The sequence below is a fragment of the Mobula hypostoma genome, chromosome 7 (genome assembly GCF_963921235.1).
Source record: "Mobula hypostoma chromosome 7, sMobHyp1.1, whole genome shotgun sequence".
In the NCBI taxonomy this organism is placed as follows: Eukaryota; Metazoa; Chordata; class Chondrichthyes; order Myliobatiformes; family Myliobatidae; genus Mobula; species Mobula hypostoma.
This window is the reverse complement of record NC_086103.1, coordinates 65,417,046-65,434,813: the sequence shown is the minus strand read 5'-3', so window position 1 is coordinate 65,434,813 and position 17,768 is coordinate 65,417,046. Positions and strand designations below refer to the sequence as shown.

The 17,768-nt window shown below is 41.3% G+C and overlaps 1 pseudogene; it reads right to left on the bottom strand.

Moving 5' to 3' along the window:
- Window positions 1–5,581: 5,581 nt before the first annotated feature.
- LOC134349906 (eukaryotic translation initiation factor 4E transporter-like) lies at window positions 5,582–17,297 on the bottom strand (annotated as a pseudogene).
- Window positions 17,298–17,768: the final 471 nt, after the last annotated feature.

The following is a 17,768-nucleotide window of genomic DNA, read 5'->3' as shown; positions in this document are numbered from 1 at the left end:
GATCTTTCTTGTAGAACTTCTGTAAAATTTAGCTTTAATTTCTGTCTTGTGAATGCTGCTTATAGATTCTATGTGCTTGTGGTGCTATCACAGTTTATCTTGTGGCCATACTTGTAGTCTTGGAAACTGGGTTAACCTTTACTCACTTCACAACAATTTTCAAATAACCCTTTGTAAAAGTGTTGACATAGTGCTAGTATCTCCAATGTTCAAATCATTTGAAATTATATTTTGATGCTTTGGCATAAAATCATGGGGACAAAACCGACCATTTTACATCCATTGGATTGATAAATTCATACTTGGTCTATAAAAGTGACAGCAGTAGTTTCTTTCAGCCCCTTTCACTTTAACACATGTGACAGCTTGCTTGAAGTCCAAAAGCTTTCAAGAAATAGGCATAACAGCTGGATTGACTCTGAGGCTCATCATGTTTGTGCTTCAGTTTCACTAATGGTTTGTATAGCTGATCGTAATTAGGAACTAAAGCTCATCTTCCTTCCTTCAAATGCTCAAAATGCTTCGCTTGCTTTTAGTTATTTTTGATCCTGAAAATGTTCTACTTGAGAAGTTTTTGATATGAGAGAGTGAAGCAGGAAAAACCTGTTTGTGATTAATTCTTGCCAAAGGGTGCCTTGGAGATTCAACATTGAATAATGCAGCATAATAAAAAAATCTGCCGTTGCAGAAAGCAGCCTCATGTATTGTCTCTTTGTCCCTCATCTCTCTCTCTATATATGACAGCAGTAACACCTAACAGATTGAAATAAATGGGAGAAACAAACTTTGAGTAATGTGAAGGTAATGTGAAATCCTGTGAGATGTGGCATTCGCTGCTCTTCAGCAAAGCTGTCTTGGCTGATGGCCAGAGGCATCTTCATGAATTCAATCTCTACATTTAAAGGATTGGAGGATGGTTAATTATTCAGCTGGATGGGGATTTTCACACCACAAATTAAGTTGAATTGCCAGGTGGAGTTCTCAAGTAAGCCCCACAAAGCTGTTCCGTTAGAATGAGAAGCTCACTAAAACCAAAGGGAGAACTTGCCTCAACTTCCATCATTGCTTTTTATTGGGGATAAGGCAAATCAAGCTGGCAATCCACAAACAGCAAAGTTAATGTACTAATTCAGATGAGAAAATAAATGATAGATATCCCATCCCCACACTCACTGTGCAAGAGTTAATAGGGAAGAAAGTGTTTGCCTGTGCATCAGTGAACAGCATGCTGCTTCAGTATTCTGCATTGATTTTGTGAAGCAATCCCCAGTGCCTTCCAGCCTATGCTAAATATTCTCTATCAAATTCATTACTGCTTAATTCAAAAAGACTGCAATATGGCATTTCTTGTACTCGGAGGATGCTTCAGGCCATTCCTCTTACTGGATTTTGTAATGTTGAACATTTGTTATGTACAGAGAAGCAGCTGAGACCTTGTAAAGCTTCAAAAGGTCCTCAACATGGTTGAAATAACGATCATATTTTGAGACTGTTGCATTGTAACTATTAATTTAAATCATTATTCCCTTCGTATTGTTTTTTTTGTAAAAGCTTCTGTGATTATTTGCAAATTAACTGTGCAGCTTTTCAGAGATTAATTTAAAAGCTGAAGAATATATACCTCCTGCCTCACAAGTGCCTTTATAGCAGAAGCAGGGTCTGCAATGTGTTCTGTGAGAGGAAGAAATAAGCAAATGTGAAGTGCGAACAGCCCTAACTGTGATGCAAGACAATGCAAATACATTATTCAGTGCAAAATTCTGAATTGCAATGCAGATTTATGACTACATCAACAGCCAACAGGGCACTTCTGGAGACAGTCTAGACATTCAGATTTTATAGTTAATTTAATGCACTAAAACTGCTTCATACTACTGAAACTGTAACAGTCACTTTAAGGAAATATAACAAGATGGTGATATTGCTATGCGTTGTTAAGCAGACGCTTAGGGATAACCATATGAACTTATACATTAATTACCAGATGTTCAGTGCTTAGCTGATGATGGAAAAAATTCTTGAGTATGTGAACAAGCACACAGGTATTTTTAAGCATTGCAAACAGGCTGGAATGGGGCATGCTGTTAAAATAATAGTGAAGAAATTTACCACAAACAAGAAAAAATCTGTAGAATCTGGAAATCCAAGCAACACACACAAAATGCTGGAGGAACTCAGGAGGCCAGGCAGCATCTATGGAGAGAGTACAGTCGACGCTTCAGGACTGCCCTGCTGAAGGGTTTCGGCCCTGAATGTCAACTGTACTTTTGTCCATAGACACTGCCCAGCCTACTGAGTTCCTCCAGCATTTTGTGTGTGTAATTTTTAGTTGAGACTGCTTTGAGGGTGGTACTGCTGAAAGCTTCATTATTGGTGCATATGAATATTGTCATTAAAACATGATTACTGACCTTTTAATGCTCCTGCTAGAAAATGTCAATTATCTTACACCCCTGTCTCAGTAGCATCTTTTAACCAAGTTAAGGGGCCTTCAGAAATTTACCTCGATGGAGAAAAGTTGAGTAGGAATGCTGTTTCATTAGCCTGGGCTCTTGCTGCTTCATGCAAAGCAATCCTGATTGTTCAGTGACTTCATTCATCCAGAAGACTTTGGAGATTTTAATAAATATTGCAAACTGCCTGTAACCCATTTGGAGCAGAGAGATGCCCACAGAGTTTGAGAGTTACTCATGCTTCAAATTGGTGACATCACACAGATCTGATTCTTGCCCTGTGTCTCAATTGCCTACTGCCCATGAACAAATGAAATTTCAATTTAATTACATGCTGTATTTATAGGTAGATAAATCACAGAATAGTATCATAGAATTATTACTGAGTTGGCAGAAGCCAATCAACCCCTTGAGTCTATTCCAGCATCGAGAAGAGCAGTCCCGTAAATCCCATTCCTCACTCTGGAGGAATTTCTCCCCAAAGTTATTCTTTTTCAGAAGAATTCTGTTTTCATTACCTCTACAGATCTCCTGACACATTTTGATCAGGCACTTTAGATTCTTCAGGAATAATCATAAACTCTCACAATCCCTGATGATCCAGTGATTTCAGTCTCTGAGCTGCCTTCAGGAGGGTGAATCTACAAAAAGCATCAGCCCAGCCTGGCCAAGTGCTAAAGACCTGTGCTGATCAATTGGCTGGAGTGTTCACTGAGATCATTAACCTCTCACTTTGGCAGTCTGAGGTACCCACCTGCTTCAAGCAGGCTTCAGTTATACCCGGTGCCTAAGAAGAACATGGCAACCTGCGTCAATGATTATTCTCCAGTATCAGTACATCTGCAGTGATGAAGTGTTTTCAGAGGTTGGTGATGAAACATATCAACTCCTGTCTGAGAAGTGATTTGGATCCACTCCAATTTGCCTACTGGAGCAACAGGTCCACAGCAGATACCACCTTATTGGACCTTCACTCAACCTCAGAGCACCCGGACAGCAAAGACATTTACATCAGGATGCTCTTTATCAACTCAGCATTCAAAACCATCATCCACTCAAAACTCATTAATAAGCTTCAAGACCTTGGCCTCAATACCTCTTGTATGGCCTCAATACCTTTTGTACAATTGGATCCTCAATTTCCTCACTTGCAGGCCCCAGTCAGATCGGATTGGGAACAACATCTCCTCCAGCTCAGTGTACCTGTCCTCCTGCTCTGTTTGATTCACACTTATGATTGTGTTGCTAAGCACAACTGCAATGGCACATTCAAGTTTTCTGATGACACCACTGTCATAGGCCGAATCAATGGTAGTGATGAATCAGCATATAGGAGGGAGACTGAAAATAACAACAACCTCTTCCTCAATGCCAGCAAGACCAGGGATTATTGATTTCAGGAGGAGGAAACCAGTCCTCATCAGAGGATCAGAGGTGGAGAGGGCCAGCAAATTTAAATTCCTGGGTGTTATTATTTCCAAGGACCTATCCTGAGTGCAATTATGAAGAACAGTGTCTCTATTTCCCCAGGAGTTTGTGTAGATGCAGCATGATACCTAAATCTGTGACAAGCTTCTATGGATGTACGGCAGAGAGTATATTGACTGGCTGCATCACAGCCTGGTATGGAAACACCAACGCCCTCGAACGGAAAATCCTGAGAAAAGTCATGGACACAACCCAGTCCGTCATGGGTAAAGCCCTCCCCACTATTGAGCACATCTACAAGGAGTGCTCTCTCTGGAAAGCAGCTTCCATCATCAGGGCATCCCTCCGCCCAGGCCATGTTCTCTTCTTGATGCTGCCAGAGGGGCCAGACTCACCGCTACTTTCTGAGGAGAATGGGGTCCTTTGGAGTGTGCAGGCCTCTCCTTCACATGCTCTACCAGTCTGTTGTTGACAGTACAGTCTTCTAGAGGTGATGTGCTAGGGCAATGGCATCAACATTGGTGATGCCAACAGGCTCAATAAACTGATTAGAAAAGTTGGCTCGGTTGTAACTATCTTAAGCTTTAAACTACTTTAAATATCTGAAGCACAAAGTCTTAAAAACCCCAAACTATATGGGTTCAGGAGTCTTTCAATCATTTTCAATACATTTTCCCTGAAAGTGCATTTCACCCAGAAAACAAGCAATGTGTGAACCCATTTTACACTGGAATTCTAGTCGTTCTTTCTGAAGTTTTCAAGGACTAGAATTTCTGCTGCGTGGTGCATTTTATCCTGTGCATACAGTAACTGGGGAAGATGCACATTGTTCCTACTGTAGATCAGAGTGATCTGCATACACATGGCACCATACACAGCACTATCAGCTAAGCACTTTTGATTCCACTGTTTAATTCAGTTCAGTTCAGCAAATGGCATGAGCCTTGATGACTGGAACAAGACTTTATTAGAGGGTAAAGTCCTGCATGAATGTGACTTTAAGTGACATTCTTACCATTCCAATTTAGTTTGAGTTAATCAGAGCGGCCCACCCTCAGTCAAGCTGACATTTCAAAGGTCATCTATTCAGAGGTGATTTTCTTTAGCTAGGGGCTGACTGTTATGTTTATGGTACTGGGAAGCTGGGTGGCTATAAATGCCATACATGAGAGATGGCGAGGCGAGTGGAAACCATGCTGCTGTTTATTTTAACTTGTATGTCATCCAGCCAGAATGCCCTCTCACATTAAATTCAGCCCATAACACGCAGAGAGGCTTGACAGCAACCCGTGAGGGTCAAGATATGAAAAATGCAACCTATCCCTCCCTCCTTATTTTAAAGATTTCTCCCCCTTCCCCATACACAGACCAACTGATGAACTACTAATATTCAATGGAATAGTCATCAAATTCAACGAACAACAAAAAACAATTTACTTTTCTAAGAATTGAGGGTATGCTGCCTCTATTCCCAGACATAATCCTGGGGATTATTCTTGCTCCTGTGCTGAGGGTTAGTCACCAAACTACAGATTCAATCTGACTGGAGGCCGCCTGTTCCTGTGAGGGCACCAATGACCTAGGGTGATACCAAAGGCATCTTATCTCTTGGTGGTGATTAGATCTTGACTTGAGTACTGCATTGTCAGAAGGGGGCACCTCAGAAAGCACAGGTTGGTGATGGGGGTCAAACGGACTTGCTAATTGAAGACTAGTGTGTAATGATTCTGACTGTCACCTCAAATATTTGGGGATGGAGGCTGCAATATGGGGGCAGTAGAATTTCAAGGGGTTTCAATTGCAAAGGCGAGGCTCCATTTGCCTTCACACTGTTAATGAGCATATTGAAAACAGTCATACTTGTATTTGTTTAGGACCAGATGATGCAGTTAGAGTCTGTTTCAGATGTTCCACCATGAACGGAGTGGCATGCTTTATCGTGGATTCCATTTTGAGACTTTTCAGTTCTGTTTCCACCTCTTCCACAGACAAATCCGCTCTGGTCTGTGAACTCTCCTTTAGGCTCTCCTTGTTGGCAGTGAGACTGGACAGCAGTGGTTTCACCTTCACATTTGCTTTTTGCAGTATTTATAAAGTATCAACTTTTGTATATCAGCTCTTTATTATCCTCTCATGATGGAATGGGAGCAAGGTAGTTTCCAAGCTGTGAAACAGGAGTTGGGATACTTTGCTCCAGACCAGAATGTCTCTCAAGTTCTTCATGTGAGGTAGACCAAGGCTATTGGAGTGCCTACCTGGTCGAATTAAAGTTACTTGAAAAGCAATGACTGAACTAGCTGGATGACATTAATCCTTCACCAAGCACTTTGTAAATCATCGATGCTATTCCAGGTACACTTTTCTCCATGTTGAAGAACAAGTCAAAGTTTCCCAAAGATAGCTCGGTCAGGACTGCTTCTTGGGGAACTTCTTGCTTAGCTTCTGATACAGAATCAGTAGGTATCGCTGCTTGGGCAGCACCATTGCATTCTATGTCTTCTTTAATGGTTTCTAGTCACTTCCTCCACCTCTTTCCCATCTTGGATCCTCCAATAGCACTTTATCTTAATACCCTGTAAGTTTCTGATCATTAGTTGCTGATTGACCAGCAGAAAACCGTTCTGGTTCCTCTTCAGTATAGGAACCACATCACCTCTACTCAACAAAAACACATTTGCTATCACCATGCTCTTTCCTAATGAATTTTTTTCTTTTTGTCTCATTCCCTTCCTTCTCTAGCATCTCAGTCATGCAAGTCTTTGTCTTACCTTCATAATGGGGAGATTTGGTGTAGTGGTAATTACTGCTGGATCAGTAATCCAGAGACCCAATTACACTGGGGACATGAGTTCGAATCCCAGCATGGCAGATAGTGAATTTGAATTCACTAAAAATATCTGATTACCATGAAACCATGTTGATTGTCGTAAAAATCCATCTGGTTCACTAATGTCCTTTAGGGGAGGAATCCTGCCGACCTTACCTGGTCTGGCCTACATGTGACTCCAGACCCACAGCAATGTGGATGACTATTAAATGCCTTCTGAAGAGGCCTAGCAAGCTATTCAGTTGTATCCAACCGCTAAAAGATCAAAGGGTCTTGATGTTATTATGTACCCATTTCCAATTCTCTGCTGGGAACACAACCCAATAATATTTTCATTCTCTTTATTTTCTGATGGGCTTCCAGATCGTCGAAAATTGGAAGAATTGGTCAGATGACAGCCATCAGCAAAGTTTTGGTTCTGACCAGGGTCCTATATAGCTGCAGCTTTACCTCTTGGCTCCAAAATTCAATTCCACGATTATTGAAGGCCAATACACCGTATGCTTTCTTAACCATAGCGTCAACCTGCGCAGCTGCTTTGAGCATCCTATGGACATGGACCCCAAGATCCCTCTGATCCTCCACACTGCCAAGAGTCTTACCATTAATACTATATTCTGCCATCATATTTGACCTACCAAAATGAACCACTTCACACTTATTTGGGTTGAACTCCATCTGCCACTTCTCAGTCCAGTTTTGCATCCTATCAATATCCCGCTTTAACCTCTGACAGCACTTCACACTATCCACAACACCTCCAACTTTTGTGTGATCAGCAAACTTACTAACCCATCCCTCCACTTCCTCATCCAGGTCATTTATAAAAATCACGAAGAGTAAGGGTCCCAGAACAGATCCCTGAGGCACACCACTGGTGACCAACCTCCATGCAGAATATGACCCATCTACAACCACTCTTTGGCTTCTGGGGGCAAGCCAGTTCCGGATCCGGAAAGCAATGTCCCCTTGGATCCCATGCCTCCTTACTTTATCAATAAGCCAAGCATGGGGTACCTTATCAAATGCCTTGCTGAAATCCATATACACTACATCTACTGCTCTTCCTTCATCAATGTGTTTAGTCACATCCTTAAAAAATTCAATCAGGCTTGTAAGGCACGACCTGTCCTTGACAAAGCCATGCTGACTATTCCTAATCATATTATGCCTCTCCAAATGTTCATAAATCCTGCCTCTCAGGATCTTCTCCATCAACTTACCAACCACAGAAGTAAGACTCACTGGTCTATAATTTCCTGTTCTATCTCCACTCCCTTTCTTGGATAAAGGAACAACATCCACAACCCTCCAATCCTCTGGAACCTCTCCCGTCCCCATTGATGATTCAAAGATCATCACCAAAGGCTCTGCAATCTTCTCCCTCGCCTCCCACAGTATCCTGGGGTACATCTCATCCGGTCCCGGCAACTTATCCAACTTGATGCTTTCCAAAAGCTCCAGCATGTCCTCTTTCTTAATATCTACATGCTCAAGCTTTTCAGTCTGCTGCAAGTCAGCACTACAATCACCAAGATCCTTTTCCACAGTGAATACTGAAGTAAAGTATTCATTAAGTACCCCTGCTATTTCCTCCGGTTCCATACACACTTTCCTACTGTCACACTTGATAGGTCCTCTTCTTTCACGTCTTATACTCTTGCTCTTCACATGCTTGTAGAATGCCTTGGGGATTTCCTTAATCCTGCCCACCAAGGTCTTCTCATGGCCCCTTCAGGCTCTCCTAATTTCCTTTTTAAGCTCCTTCCTGTTAGCCTTATAATCTTCTAGATCCTTAACATTACCTAACTCTCTGAACCTTTTGCAAGCTTTTCTTTTCTTCATGACTAGATTTATTACAGCCTTTGTACACCACGGTTCCTGTACCCTACCATAACTTCCCTGTCTCATTTGAACGTACCTATGCAGAGCTCCACACAAATATCCCCATACATTTGCCACTTTTCTTCCGTTCTTTTCCCTGAATATTCTCAGGGAAATCTGTTCCCAATTTAAGCTTCCAATTTCCTGCCTGATAGCTTCATAATTCCCCTTACTCCAATTAAACACTTTTTTAACTTGTCTGTTCCTATCTCTCTCCAATGCTATTGTAAAGGAGATAGAATAATGATCACTATCTCCAAAATGCTTTCCCACTGTGAGATCTGACACCTGACCAGGTTCATTTCCCAGTACCAGATCAAGTACAGCCTCTTCTCTTGTAGGCTTATCTACATATTGTGTCAAGAAACCTTCTTGAACACACCTAACAAACTCTACCTCATCTAAACCCCTCACTCTAGGGACATGCCAATTGATATTTGAGAAATTAAAATCTCCCATCACAACAACTCTGTTATTATTACACCTTTCCAGGATCTGTTTCCTTATCTGTTCCTCGATATCCCTGTTACTATTGGACAGCCTGTAAAAAACACCCAGTAGAGTTATTGACCCCTTCCTTTTCCTAACTTCCACCAACAGAGACTCCGTAGACAATCCCTCCATGACGTCCATCTTTTCTGCAGCCGTGACACTATCTCTGATCAACAGCACCATGCCCCCACCTCTTTTGCCTCCCTCCCTGTCCTTTCTGAAACATCTAAAACCCGGCACTCAAAGTAACCATTCTTGTCCCTGAGTCATTCAAGTCTCTGTAATGGCCATGATATCATAGCTCCACGTACTGATCCACGCTCTAAGCTCATCCGCTTTGTTCACAATACTCCTTGCGTTAAAATAGGCACATCTCAAACCGTTGGTCAGAGGGCGTCCCTTCTCTATCACCTGCCTATCCTCCCTCTCACACTGTCTTTTTACTTTTACAGGCATGTTCAATATGTCCATTTTTGCCTCAGCTTTGGCAATCTAAGTCCTTATGCCAGCATTCTTTTGCTGAGTGCCCAGTTCGGTAACATTGATTGCCAATAGGCGTATTTTTCTTAAAATCGGTAGAAACTTTATGAACTTGAGAAGATGCACTTAGTATCTGTGCTTCTTCGGCTGCCGCCTCCGTAGATATACTAATCACAATTGCCTTTTGTAATGCTAGTCTGTCTCCTGTAAGCAAACGTTTCTGAATTGTCTCACTACGTAGACCACCTATGAGTCCATCACATAACATTTCATTGAATGACAACCCAAATTCACAGCGCTTCAGCACCACAACAGGCTGTGAAATAGACTCACTTTTCTCTTGATTCCTTTTATGAAATTGAAACCTCTCAGCGATGATCAGAGCTTTAGATGACTGTATCCTCATAAGGCTTATCACCAGGCTTAGCAGATTGCAGTAGACCATGTAATAAAATAAGTATTTTGCACCCATCACAGTCAGAAAAGTTAGAAAACAAATATCATCATCTGAAATTCTTTTTGCCAGTGCAAAATACTCAAGTATTTCAGTATATGAACTCCATTGCTTTGTAGCTTCATTCCGTACTTCCAAGCATTGTTGCCATTTTCAAACGCAATCACATTCCAGAAAAGCTAACTGTTTTCATCCATCTCTTTCCCTCTATTATTTGTTTTATTTAACCATCCCTTTCTTGTTCTCTCCCCTCAGATTCTTCACTCACCTCGTTGCCAGTTATTATGTTTGTGGTACTGGGAAGTCAAGTGGCTATGATGCAGCTGGTTATTTTACTTGTAAGTTATCTACCCAGAATGCCCTCTCACATTACATTCAGTACATAACACTCAGGGAAGCATGACAGCAACCCATAAGGATCAAAATATACATGAATACATAACACTGACCATGCCCACAGCGCTTTAATGCAGACAGATTATCCCCACCCCACAGCCACTCCAAGGCAAATATGCCCAAAAGCTACACGACTGGCTGAAGTGGTGGTCCCCACAATTGGAAAATCGGTAAATTTGTTGCAAATATCCATTTTTGCACAGTTTAGCATTTGAAAGCCCAGGAGTTGTTCATCCACTAAGTTGAATGCACTGTGCTGTTAGCCAGAGGATAATGCTCCCCGTAGCCTCACATCAAACTGCCTCTGTTCTCCAATGTATTTGATGCTCATAAGAATTTCTAGCCCTTGGTTTATGAATCTTTTATACCCCCTTTGGTTTCCCTCCAACAAACACTAATAATAAACAATAATAATAAATAAGGAAGAAATTTTCCCATAAAAGTAGAATATGTCATGTCTAGTTTATGAATATCCTTTAAGGAAGATAGTTTGCTTCCCTCACCTGGTCTGGTATACACAGTGCCTATAAAAATATTCACCTCCCCCCCACCCCCGGAGGTTTTCATGTTTTATTGTTTTACAATATTGAATCACATTGGATTTAATTTGACTTTTTTTGACAGTGATCAACAGACTTTTAGACATTTGTGTCAAAGTGAAAACAGACCTCTACAAAGTGATCTAAATTAATTACAAATGTAAAACACAAAATAATTGATTGCATAAGTATTCACCCCCTTTAATATGATACAACAAATCATCACTGGTGCAGCCAATTGGTTTTAGAAGTTACATATTTAGTTAATTGGAAATCTTGGAGTGTTCTTTTGTCTCCATTGTGTACTTTTTGTCAGGAAACTGACTGAACTGCAATTGGACCTTCCAGATATAGGTGTATTTTGCTGCAATCAATTCGAACACCTTGATTGCACAAAGGCCTCCAAAAACAGAGAAAAAAGATATTTATTTAACTAATTATGTGACTTCTAAAACCAGCTGGCTGCACCAATGATGGTGTGTCATATTAAAGGGGGGAGCAATCAATTATTTTGTGTTTTATATTTGTAATTAATTTAGAACACTTTGTAGAGATCTGTTTTCACTTCGACATTTTTTTACTTTTTCTGTTGATCAGTGTCAAAAAAGCCAAATTATATCCACTGTGATTCAATATTGTAAAACAATAAAACATGAAAACTTCCAACTTCCTATACATTTTATAGGCACTGAAGCTGAAAAGTGAAAACATATGGGAAAAAGGGCATCGACCTTGGAAAGTTTCTTATAAGGTTAAAGATGTGCGGTATGTCACTGAACACTAACAAGCTTCCACAGATGTACTGTTAAAAGTGTCTTGATTGGTTGCACCATTGTCTGGTATGGTAATTTGAATGTGCAGGAATGCCAAGTGGCAGAGAACAGTGGACACAACACAAAACGTACCAGACACACTCTCCCCATCATTGGAAATATTTACATGAGCCACTGCCTCAAGAAGGCAACATCAAAGATCTGTACCATCCAGGCATGCCATCTTTTTGTAGCTAGTATTGGGCAGCAGGTCCACAAGCCTGTAATCCTACATTACCAGGTTCAAGAACAGCTACTTCCATTCAACCATTTGGTTCTTGAACCAACCCACACAACCGTAATCACTACCTTAGAATCACTACACATGACCTCTTTGACCACTTACCAATGTTCTTTTATGTTTTCATTGTGCTATTTCTTGTATAACATTGTTTAATTTATGTTTTTTGTTGTTAATGTTGTGGTTCTGATGTTATGTGCCTGTGATGTTGCAGCAAGTGATTTTTCACTGATGTACTTAAGCATATGACTAAACTCAACTTTGATTTCAATCTTGATTCACCTGCCTCTTATCTGGTTTCATCTATCACCTACCACCCTTCGTCTTGCCCCTCCTGGCATGCGGGCTCTCATACACAGGCTTGGAGGAGGCTGCAGAGGGGTTGCACAGTCAGCTGGCATCATCACAGGCACAACCCTCCCTACCATTGAGGAAGTCTTCAAGAAGTCGGGCCTCAAGAAGACAGCATATATCATAAAGGGCCCTCACCACCTGGGTCATGGCCTCTTCTCACTACTAGCATCAGAGTGGAGAAATAGGAGCCTGAGGACCCATACTCAGTGTTTTAGGAACAGCTTCTTCATGGCCACCATCTGATTTCTGAATGGTTTGTGGAACCATGAACTCTACTATTTATTTATTTATTTATTTATTTATTTTGCAACAATGCTTAGGTTAAACTAGGCACCAGCTGAGTTGTTTTGACACTTAGCACATAAAATAAGGTCATGGACAAACTTGCTTTATCAATAATTTAGATATCTGTGTACTCAGTGAATGAGACCTCTTAGTAGTAATTTTGAGTGACTGGGCCTCTGTCCTCAGAAGCTTTTAGATCATTTGTGTGAATTAGTTTGTCCCAGTAAATGTATTTGAAGATTCAGAGGTGTCTTTTCAGGTACAAAGTGAAGGAAGTACATACTTCAAAGGACCCATTTGTCAGACAAAGTATATTGAAATGAATTATGTCATTGTAGCTATTGAAGTTGATTGAATTACCTGCTGCTAGCTTTGTTTCAAGAGTATGAAGACCTGATGTGCTTTGAGTCTGGAGAGACTCGGCTGAGAGGGTTTCCATAAGAATGAGAACTTGTCATGATAAATAAAGATCCCTGCTTCTCCAGTGACTTTGTCACATTTAAAATAAATCAGAAACTTAGATCATTCCCTTGACTCCACAGATGCTGCATAACCTAGAACTTTATTTATTTTCTCCAGATTACCAGCTGGTAACATAAGAGCAGCACCATCACATACCGAATGTTAGTGTTTATTATGTGATCGGGATGGGCTCCATTCTATACAATGACCTGCATAAGGGATGGCGTAGGATTTTTCAATGTTCTCTGATGTCACATATGGACATTTTGGGCAAGCCATTCAAGGCTCTAAGCTATGTATTTGATATTCACACTCTCCAGTCTTTGTCTGCTGACTGACCCATCGCTGTCCTCATCTGGGTCTTTCAGACTGACTGGATGCAAGCTTGCCTTCACCAAGCTGGCACATGAACTGCTTTCTCCCTGCTTTGGCCGCAGACCACCCACTGGCAAACCAGCTCATACAGATTCTGCCTCTGAAATAGAACTGCCAGGATCTGAGCTGGCTGATGAGATTAATAAGTGTGATGATGGTATTGGTTTAGCTGACTACAAAGTTCTAAACTCAAACAAAGACCTTAAGATAATCAGATCTATGGGTACACTCACTAAAGGGAGGTAATACTGTAATTACCCCATCTGTAAAGACTAGTTCTCTGTTCATTCTTCAAGGTGAGTTTAGCCGCCAATATCTACTATTTGAGTGGTGAGGCCCCCCTCCCTACCAAGGAGAAGATACTTCCAGAAAACAAGCTACAAATCATTTCTTTTCAGTGATAAACGTGTTTGAATTCAAGCAACATTCTTAAAACCCACAGGGGGTTTCTATCTTCCAAAGGATTTCTAAGCTACAAACAATTTCTAAAACACAGGTACTATTCCTATAAGCCAAAAAGACATACCCATGAATTGCAGATGAACAAAATTGTCCATCGCAGAAATCAAAGGCAGAAGAATGGATTCTTGTTCACCCTATCTCTCTGGCATTCTTCTTGATGTTCCTAGATCATTCCTAATAAGCCTTGATTGCGCTCTACATTTATACTGTTTGCCTGCCACCTGGGTGACTTCACACACATAACACTTTTTTTTAAATATCTTTTAATACACATGGTCCAAAAGCTTCTGGACAGAGTTCCTAGGTACCTACAATTAATGCTGTGAAGCTGACTCCCTGAGTACACCAACCTTCCAACTATTAGCAGGCGGGTACGGCACCTTTAAACGAATGAAGATTCATCACCATGGCTGGAAACAAGGCAGGAGAAGGGATCTCCAAGCCAGTCTGAAACAGAGAGAGATGATGCGCCCGCTACCCAGCATCTTGTTAGCAAATATGCAGTTGCTGGAGAACAAAATTGAAGACCTGAGGGAAAGATTGCTGAGTTGGATGGAAATGAGGGACCATTGTATTCTATGTCTGTCTGAAACTTGGATGTCTTTCAGCGTGCCAGATACAGTGGTCAAACTGGAAGGCTTCTTGATTTAACAAATAGACTGAACTGCTGATTCAGGAAAGGTGAAAGGTGGAGGTATTGTTTCATGATAAACTCTCGGTGGTGCTCTGATGTGGTGGTTTTGTCGAACTTCTGTTCCCCCGACCTTGAACACCTAACAATCAAATGATGTCCATTCTATTTACCTTGGGAGTTCTCCTCTATAATCCTGACCACAGTTTACATACCATTAATGGCCTATTATAATCAGGCACTTTAGATTCTTCAGGATGCCTTCTCCAAATAAGAAACAGTCCATCCTGAAGCATATCCAATCATAATCAGAGACTTCACCCAGGCTTGTTTGAAGAAAACACTGCCCAATTATCATCAACATATGATATCAACCAGAGGTCCCAATACATTAGACTACTGTTATCCTAAGATCAGAAATGTCTTACCGTTCCATCCCTAGAACATATTCTGGTAAATCATATCACTTTGCTGTCCTTCTCCACCTGTATGCAGTCCATTAAAACTATGGTGTATTCATTCAGATCCACAAATGTGTCCTGGAAGATGGTCCAGTCCACTGACTCAAAGCAATCCCATCGACATTCCTCTGCCTCCCTCTTTGTTGTCCTGATCTCTGCAAAGCTCCACGTGCAAAGTGGTAATTCACAACTAAACATGAATCAAAGAAGAAAGCTCAACAGTTGTGGCAGAGCTTTAATACTTCACCTCTTATGAAGTAAAATCAAGTGACATAGGTGACAGTAAGGCTTTGCTTCCATATGAGTTCAATACCTTCTATGCTCACCTTGGTTAGAACATAGAACATAGAATAGTACAGCACAGTACAGGCCCTTCAGCCCACAATATTGTGCCAACCCTCAAACCCTGCCTCCCACATAACCCCCCACCTTAAATTCCTCCATATACCTGTCTAGTAGTCTCTTAAATTTCACTAGTGTATCTGCCTCCACCACTGACTCAGGCAGTGTATTCCACGCACCAACCACTCTCTGAGTAAAAAACCTTCCTCTAATATCCCCCTTGAACTTCCCACCCCTTACCTTAAAGCCATGTCCTCTTGTATTGAGCAGTGGTGCCCTGGGGAAGAGGCGCTGGCTATCCACTCTATCTATTCCTCTTAATATCTTGTACACCTCTATCATGTCGCCTCTCATCCTCCTTCTCTCCAAAGAGTAAAGCCCTAGCTCCCTTAATCTCTGATCATAATGCATACTTTCTAAACCAGGCAGCATTCTGGTATAGCTCCTCTGTACCCTTTCCAATGCTTCCAAATCCTTCCTATAGTGAGGCAACCAGAACTGGACACAGTACTCCAAGTGTGGCCTAACCAGAGTTTTATAGAGCTGCATCATTACCTCGCTACTCTTAAACTCTATCCCTCAACTTATGAAAGCTAACACCCCATAAGCTTTCTTAACTACCCTATCTACCTGTGAGGCAACTTTCAGGGATCTGTGGACAGGTACCCCCAGATCCCTCTGCTCCTCCACACTACCAAGAATCCTGCCATTTACTTTGTACTCTGCCTTGGAGTTTGTCCTTCCAAAGTGTACCACCTCACACTTCTCTGGGTTGAACTCCATCTGCCACTTCTCAGCCCACTTCTGCATCCAATCAATGTCTCTCTGCAATCTTCGACATTACACTATCTACAACACCACCAACCTTTGTGCTGTCTGCAAACTTGCCAACCTACCCTTCTACCCCCACATCCAGGTCGTTAATAAAAATCATGAAAAGTAGAGGTCCCAGAACTGATCCTTGTGGGACACCACTAGTCACAACCCTCCAATCTGAATGTACTCCCTCCACCATGACCCTTTGCCTTCTGCAGGCAAGCCAATACTGAATTAACCTGGCTAGTGGATTTAACACATTTCAGTTTAACACGTAAAATCAATACTTTGATCTTTAGGACTATCAGCTGCTACATTTAGAAAGCTGGACTTTGCAAAAAAGAAAGGCCTCCTGATCTCAGACAGTGAATATCCATCACGGTTAAATGGTAACATTCATTTCCTTTGATTCTTGCAAGTACATTGTGGTCTTTCCAGGTGCATTTCTCAAACATCAAAAATGAGTCGAGTACAATCATATTGTTCAGTTGATTGAAGGACAGTTCTGAGAAGCATTTACAAAATACTTGACAGTAAAGCATGTAAAATGGATCAGGGGTGGAACAATGGGGGGATGGGATCTGAGAATGAGGCTTAGATATGAGCAATGTGATCTTCAATGACTTCTAGTCCACTGCTTTTTGACAGCAGAGCAGCAAATCAACAACACTCCTTCCTTCATTCAACAGCATGGGCCTGGTAGATAATACTACCCGCAGTCTACTGCTTCAACCTCTACAATCATTACTTGCATGAGAGGAAAGATCATTAGTAAATCTGTCACAAAGTGTTCACAAGATAAGGACTGCCATTGTTTTATAAATGATAAAAGTGTGGAATGTGTGCACGTCTTCGTAGGCATAGTATTGTTTCCAAATGAGATTTGCTACTAATTCCACTGACCTTGGGTAGGTGTGTAATGTCATTGGACTTGTTATGCTGGGATCATGTACCTGGGTAACAATCAGGTGCTTTAGTTCTGCAATGACTCTTTCAACACTTAAGATCATCAAACAGACCTCTTGTCCAATATCCCGTGACCTCTTCCACCAAGAGTTCCAGGTCTGCTTCAGTGAAATTAGGGTGCCCTGCTCTGTTGCCATGCTTTCTCTGGTTTCTCTCTAAACTGTGCAATGACTTTCGGAAGTGGATGGATTCAATGGTCACTTGCCTTGTTAGTGAATGTCAGTTATCTTCAGGAAATATGCGAGACACCTGAAATTATTGAACTCATCCAAATGGGGGAGAATGTACATGAAAGCACACGTCCTTGTATAAACATTAAGTCATCCTTTTGAACTTGTCCGCTATGCAGTTCTATGTAAGATAGTGTCAATCAAAAATGAATAATAGAAAGGATAAATGTCAGCCAATTCTCATCGGATAAAAGTTTTGATTTCAGGGTCTCTGTAGGCCAACAGAAAGGATATGGAAGGTCTCTTTAATCTGATGATCTAACTTGTCAGTTGATGTCAAAACCATCCTATCCCAGAGTCATGATTCCTGTTCTTGGCTTTCATCAGATCGTGAGCAGAATTAATGAATATTTGATTCATTTGATCTTACACCCGAAG